The sequence below is a fragment of the Crocodylus porosus genome, unplaced genomic scaffold, assembly GCF_001723895.1.
Source record: "Crocodylus porosus isolate Cpor-Errol unplaced genomic scaffold, CroPor_comp1, whole genome shotgun sequence".
Lineage (NCBI taxonomy): Eukaryota > Metazoa > Chordata > Crocodylia > Crocodylidae > Crocodylus > Crocodylus porosus.
This window is the reverse complement of record NW_017728947.1, coordinates 58,470,086-58,477,139: the sequence shown is the minus strand read 5'-3', so window position 1 is coordinate 58,477,139 and position 7,054 is coordinate 58,470,086.

Genomic DNA, 7,054 nt, shown 5'->3' with positions numbered 1-7,054 from the left:
GGCATAATTCTACTTAGTTTCATGGCCATTGAGGATATATTAATGTTTGAAACATTGGCTGAGATCACCATATAACAGTTGCAATATATTTTTATATATTATGCTGATTTTTTTCAAAAAGTTTAAGAAAGTAAAGCTTCACTAAATGTTCAACTTTCTTATCCAATAATTACTTTGCAAATACAGAAAAGCATGTTTGTGGGATCTTTTGAATCATTATGTTAGTTATGGGCTGGTATACTCTACACCAGTAGTTGACAACATTTACTGATAACAAATTGGAATGACTGAACTCAAATCCAAGGCAGGCTGGCACTAGGACCTGTCCACTGCTGCCACCATCACAACTATTTCTTCTTGCTGGCTGGCTGCAGCACAGGTGAAGTTTGTAGAAGACTTCATGGGCCTTTGCCATGAAGCTGTGGTGCCAAACAGGACCAAAGCCCCCAACTCTGCACAACCAGATCCAAAGGCTCCATGGGTCAGATCTGGCTCAGGGGTCATAGGTTACCAACCCTCACTTTACCCATGGTGAAAATCTCACCTTATTTTTTATTTATAGGGTATTTCTATTATGAATTCCACTTCTAATTCTAGTCAATGTATATTTAGGGAAATGTATTTCTCTCTTCTGTATTCCACAGTGGTTTTGGATATTACATATTTCTTTTTTTCATACCCAATATTTCTTTGCTCTTCATAATTTTCATGCTTGTCATTAAAAATTCTGCATGGAGTGAGTGTAGAATATACAATAGTTACATGCGGTTTGGCAAGGAGAATTTTTTCCTCCCAGCACCTATTCTGTGTAGACTTGAAATTTATCCAAGTAACTCCAAAATTGATATAGAAAGTAACAACTAAGATTATTTCCTTTCTTCTCTTGAAAATATAAGCTGTGGGAATTCACTCAGCTCCAAACAGTGAGTGTCTTCTTAGGGAGAGACTAAAATACCATGGCCTTCATGCAAAATTTGAGAAGTGAGAATTTGCCAAGATTTCTGTCAAGTTTTTGACTATCATTTCATTGGAAGGATTAGAAATGGACTCTGAGAAGGTGGTTGTGGTGATAGTGGGCTCTTTCCAGAGATATTTGGTGTTCACAATGTTCCAAACCCACCTCCCTGAATTCATCTGCAGGGGAAAGGAAGGGATGAGTGGCAGTGATGGTCAGCCCTTGCTTCCATGGAGCCCAGGGGCTGTGCCCCACCACTGCTCTTACCCTCTTGTCCTCTGCTGCTGAATTTGCAGGGTGGATGGAAGAGCAAACCAAATCAGTCTCCAGAGCTGAAAACGGGGATTCTAGGAAGACCCTGTGCTGGTGAGCTCATACTGCTCACAGCACATGCACAGCTGCGCTGACATGCTGATGAGCTCTGAGACAGCTGCTGTGCAGGGCTGTAGTTACACCTCCTTTAACTATGTGATACATGCACAATGAACTCTCTTCAGTATGCGTGCACCACAAAAGTGAAGGGAGGGTGGCCACACCCCCCTTGCCATGATCCTGGATCCACCCATGACAACCTAGATGGTTTATTAAAGGGGTTCTTTCAATAGGGTTGCCAATCACCATTATAACAAAAGTAAGTATAATTTGTGTGGTCTGCAAAGTCTTAGAAAGTTTTCTAAGCTGCTAATGTCTGAGTGTTACTAAAATGTACAGGACAAAGTGTTCTTGATAGAAAATATTGCCTTTTTTGAAGGGAACCTGGTTACCCCTACAAATCTTAACAGATTACAGGGACCTGGAACACCTATACTCTGTTCAGATTATGAACAAATAACAGATCTGTTATGTCCTATTTTTACACAATTAAGTTCCTAACCATGTATCGATCATGTACCCAGAGTAACATGGATGATGTGTTCTCTCAAAGGGATGAACACCATTCATCATGCCTTGAAATTCATCATGTCCTGTAAACCCAACCTGCCAAACTTGCTCTTGAAAATTTCTGGAGATGGAGATACCCCAGCTTCTCTAGGTAGCCTGTTCTAATGATTGACCACCTTCACAGTCAGAAAGTTCCTTCTAATTTCCAACCTAATTTCTTTTGCTGTACCTTGAGGCCATTGATCCTAAACCTGTCCCCCATGAACACAGGAAAAAAAAGTCTGTCTCCATCCTCTTTATTTCACCCTTCAGATAGTTGAAGAATGTTATCAAATCTCCCCTCAGTCTTCTCAACTCCAGACTAAATAACCCTAACTTTTTCAGCCTTTCCTCATAAATCATGCTTCCCAGGCCTCTAATAATTTTTATTGCTCTCTGCTAGACTCTTTCCATCTGTTTACATCCTTCTTGATGTGTGGGGACCAAAACTATATACAGTACTTCAAGTGAGGCCTCACCAGTGGTAAATAGAGCAGAAGAATCACTTCCCTATATTTGCAAGTGACACTCCTGTTAATGTACCCCAGGCCTGTTGGCCTTCTGGATACACTTCACTTCAGTCCAGAATATCCCAATACCTCAGGAGAGAGTACAACTGATTCTTGGAAATATTTTTCTGCTTGGTAGTCTTCCAATAAAAAAAAAAATCAGATATGTGGGCACAATTTATCTCCTGTTTTTGGGAAGAACTGTCTAGGTTGCTAAAGGTGAGCAAATTGACTTAACCTACCTATCACTTACAGAAAAACAGACAGAGTAAGAAAGTGAATGAGACCTTAGAACAGTACCTACACTGTGTCATTAAATATTATAAGCACAACTTGGTAGCTCCCTTTTTGGGGCAACTTTTTTTTTGTACCTCTTCATGCTGCCGTGGAACACAGTTCTTTGTAAACAATAGGTTTCTCCAAAACTTACACCCAGTTTTTAACAGGTGTAAATATAATTTGTAGATTTTTAAAGTGAATAAAAATTGTTGGAAGAGGAAAAACATTATTTATGTGATACTGTGGTATTCAACATTGTGGAAATAAGATATTACTTTTGATGGAAAGGGATTTTTTCCTGTAATTACTGAATACGAAGAAAACCCAAAGTTCTTAAAATTCAGTTGAGTTTGGTTTCAAAATTAAATTGGGTCCTGTCTTTGACTTTTTCCAAATAAAATATCCATTTTTATCAAATCACACCAATAGTTGTTTTTAACTTCCACTTTACTGTTTTTCAGTATGGAGATTATCAAAAAATCCTGTCCTGACACAAGAAGATGGTGTGAAAAATTGGAAATCCTTTAATGGATATCCTACTCTTAGGTTCCAGTACTTATTTCTTTTGAATTCTAAATAAATTGTAAGAGAAAAAAACTTGCATCCAAGGATCTCAAACTCTTATTGGCTTAAACCAAAGCAAAAGACCCCAGGATTTAGTCGAATGCGGACCATACAGGAAGAAAAGAAAGTTCTCACGATTTAAGAGGTCAGAGCGGTGTAATACATAATCCAGTTGCCTTCAGTTCCTCAAAAAGAACTCATATATAGTTTCTGTTTTCCTTTCTCCCTTAACATACACCTAGAAGATCTAATAGTACATTCTTATTTGATATTGACTTTCTTGGAAATGGCACAATCCTTGACTTATAACCTCTGTCGATAAACATGTGAAGCTTGATAATGTAGCATGCTTGAAAGTATAGATATATGAAGGATGATTTTTTATAATGTTAGACAACTGAAGCAACTGGGGCTGCTAAGAGCTGCACAGCTGAATTGGGAGCCAGAAAACCTACTCCTGACGGGGAAGTCTCCCCCCACCTCTTCACTGGAGAGGCAAGCAAATGCTATGAGATGAAAAAGCCTCAGGTACAGGGAGAGAAAGTCTGTTTTGGAGTTTGAGAGTCATATTTCCTCCCTCTTTCCCATTTTTTTCTTAAGTCGGTTAATGCCATGGGGGGATTAATCCCTGGAGAAAACTGTCCAGGAATGGGTACTGGCAACTACTGGCCCCTGTGTTTGGGAATTGTAGCATTTCAGCATTGTGGTATACCTGAGACCAGATGTCCAGGCTACAGCTATAGGCCTGGGCCCTTTTTGCTGTTTCACAACTAATGTGTTTCAGCGTCACTGTGTGGCTGAACCTCAGCCATATGTTTGACTGGCAGACTTGGGCCACGGTGAAGCCTGGCACAGTTTGAGCCAGGGAGACACCTGGCACTATTTGTTATTTATCCAGGCCTCAGTGCAGCATAGACCTGGATGGTTTTTTGCTGCCCAGTCCAGGCTCAGCAAGATAGGCCTGGACTCCCTTTTGTCCCTTTTGCAGTTTATGTCCCAACCATGTGGTATAGTTGGGTGCTAGTTGTATTTCAGGCCCAAGCCAAGATTGGCCTCACCTTTCCATCTAGTGTCCTCCTCTCCCCACCCCCACCTGGTTTTCTGCCCAGCAGAGCTGGAATCAGGACTAGGAATTTGGGGGTGTGGTATGCTGACAAAAGCTGCAGTTGACCCCTCAAAGCCACCATGAGGAAGTGGAGGTCAGCGTTGTACTACATCTCCAGGAGCAACAGAGCCCCTTGCAATGCAGAAGGACCCACACTTTCAAGTAGCTCTCCATGGCATAGTGAACCCAAGGAGCAGCACAGGACTCTCCAGTGGGGGCCCCCATCTCTAGCCCATTGCTGAAGGGCAGGTACAGGGGTTCAGGCACCTGGAACTACCTCTCAGGGAGCCCCAAGTCTCAGGCTGCCTGGTGAAGCCTCCTCCAAGAGGGTGCCACCTATAGACTTTGCTTGGAGTAATAGTGTTTTAAAATTATATTTAATGTTTTCTTTTTTGTTGTTGTTTTATTCTTTGTAATACATTTGGATGTTTGTGATTATACTGTTTGCAAGGAGGGGGGCGTTGTTTATGCAGGATAACCTAGTAATTCATTTAGTGTTTCCCAGGTGGTCTGGGTGGGGGCTCAAAGCAACGTAAAATATATTCAGTACCCCTTGTTGCTGCTGACCAGTGCCTGGCAGAAGGGTTACACCAGTATTAAGTGAAATGGCTCTGTGGCTTGGACAGTAGCACATTACACTATGTGGTAACTTAGTGCGAAAGTGAATCTGCAAATCTCATTTTATATATGATTGGTTCCCTGAAGAGATTGCAGGTTGCATTGCTGCTGGGCACCTATTCAATCATTTAACTCATGAAGTGTCTTACCATCTGTTTCAGGTAAAGAATGCTAATGCCTTGCCTGGCACAGGGTGGACACAGTGCCAGTAGCTAACAACAAATTCCAGCTGTCTGACACTTCAGTATTTGTCTTTGAATTGCAATTTGAAACACATTGCCTGTAAAACAGCCTTCTGTTCATTCCTCTTACCACAGCAATGTGTTATTGAATAGACTCAAATACGGACATCATTTGATGAATTGAAGGTACTCAGTACCTTCCCGGAAATGTCTAACATTGCTTGATCAAGCTTTAATTACAAGCATATGTGCTAAGTTCTGATTCTCTTCTGTTACTTATCTCCTGTTTTAGTTGCATGCATTCTTAGATGGTTCCAAGTTGTGTACTGGGCTCTTCTGGTATTTGGGACAAAGTTCTCTTGAGAGTTAGAATGCACACACTTGAATGGGAAACAGAGAGTCCTGGCAAATAAATACAGCCAATCTGTATTACTTCTCTCCAACAATTAGGAAAATGCCATGAAAACCACTTCTATGATGTCTAGTTCATACAGAAATAGGCTTGTTGACAGTCTAAAGACCAATCAGCAGCTTTGGAGAATAACTGCACTAAAACCAAGTTCTTCCACAGTTATTCAAAAGAGCCTCTCTGTCTGCCTACACCTTTAAATAAAGTATAGACCAAATAATTGCTACTAGAAAAAAGTTTCTAATCAGTGCATAGGGTATATACAAAGGTATGCCTTTAAAATACTGAATCCATAAATATAAATAGTATGTGACTAGATACTGTGAGCTTAAAAATAATAACTGACACTTTGGGCGCATCCACACATGCAAGCACATGCACTTACAGCAGTTCAAGTAGCAGCGGCACAAATTTGTGCCTCAGAGATTTGTGCCTCAGCACACGTGCCTGAACATAAACTTTAGTGTGGGGCAAAGTGTGCCACTTGGGGCAACTGGACCCTGCCCATCTCCTCTTGGATCTTAGAATCATAGAATCAATGAGTTGGAAGGGACATAGATCATCAAGTCCGACCCCCTGCCATGGGCAGGAAGGAGCACTGGGGGTGGCAGGGGTCATAAGACCCCAGCCAGGTGCTGTCCAGTCTCCTCTTGAAGATTTCCACGGAAGTTGAGAGCACCACCTCTCTGGGAAGCCTATTCCAGGCTCTGGCCACCCTTACTGTGAAGTAGTTCTTCCTAATATCTAACCTAAACTTATCCTCTCTCAGCTTGTGGTCATTGTTCCTGGTGACCCCAAGGGGGGCCCTGGTGAACAGACTTTCCCTGAGTCCCTGTTGATGGCCCCTGATAAAGTTGTAGGCAGCCACAGGATCCCCCCGCAGTCTCCTCTTGCGGAGACTGAAGAGATTCAGGTCCCTCAGCCTCTTCTCATAGGGCTGGCCACAGAGGCCCTCAACCATATGAGTGGCCCTCCTCTGGACCCTCTCCAGGTTCTCCGCGTCCTTCTTGAAGTGTGGTGCCCAGAACTGGACACAGTACTCGAGCTGTGGCCTGACCAGCACCACATAGAGGGGGAGCAAGACCTCTGTGGACCTGTTAGTGATGCCCCTGTTGATGTGTGACAGGGTGTGGTTGGCTCTGCCTATTGCTTCATTGCATTGGCGACTTGTATTCATCCTGGAGTCAATCCTGACTCCAAGATCCCTCTCTACCTCTGTGCTGCCAAGAGGGTCAGCTCCTAACCTATAACCATAATGCTGGTTCCCTCCCCCCAGGTGCAGCACCCTGCACTTGTCCTTGTTGAACCGCATCCTGTTCAGATCCGCCCACTCCTCTAACCTATCCAGGTCTGCCTGGATGCGGTCCCTGCCTGCCGGTGTATTCACTTTACCCCACAGTGTGGCGTTGAAGTAAAAATTACGGTTCGTTTCTTTGGAGGCTCGCGAATAATAATTCCTCAGGCACACATTATTAGCAACACAAAGGGTATATTTGCAAATAGGGTCAGAGT